The sequence below is a fragment of the Habropoda laboriosa genome, unplaced genomic scaffold (assembly GCF_001263275.1).
Source record: "Habropoda laboriosa isolate 0110345459 unplaced genomic scaffold, ASM126327v1 scaffold120, whole genome shotgun sequence".
In the NCBI taxonomy this organism is placed as follows: domain Eukaryota; kingdom Metazoa; phylum Arthropoda; class Insecta; order Hymenoptera; family Apidae; genus Habropoda; species Habropoda laboriosa.
The window spans coordinates 2,427-2,642 of NW_017100227.1; the positions used below are offsets into that span (position 1 = coordinate 2,427).

The window sequence follows — 216 nt, forward strand, 5'->3', positions numbered from 1 at the left end:
TTGACAGATTTTTCAATGAAATAACTGAAATGTAGAAGGAAATTTTATATTGAATATCAGTTGCCTATCTCCTTATTAACTGTAAATATTTATTACACACTAATTACATCTATCAATTAGAAAAAACTGCAATATTAATATTTCAATTTATTGTCATTTACATGCATACTTCTTTCATTATTACAATATTTCTTTTATTATTTTTCTCGTTATAAT

The 216-nt window shown here is 21.3% G+C and overlaps 1 protein-coding gene across 1 annotated transcript in view; it reads right to left on the reverse strand.

Moving 5' to 3' along the window:
• The window catches only part of LOC108571196 (ras-like GTP-binding protein RhoL), a gene marked incomplete at its 3' end in the record, with an annotated part of 11,244 nt that overhangs the window by 637 nt on the left and 10,391 nt on the right, over positions 1-216 (reverse strand). The gene's annotated exons all lie outside the window — the stretch shown is intronic.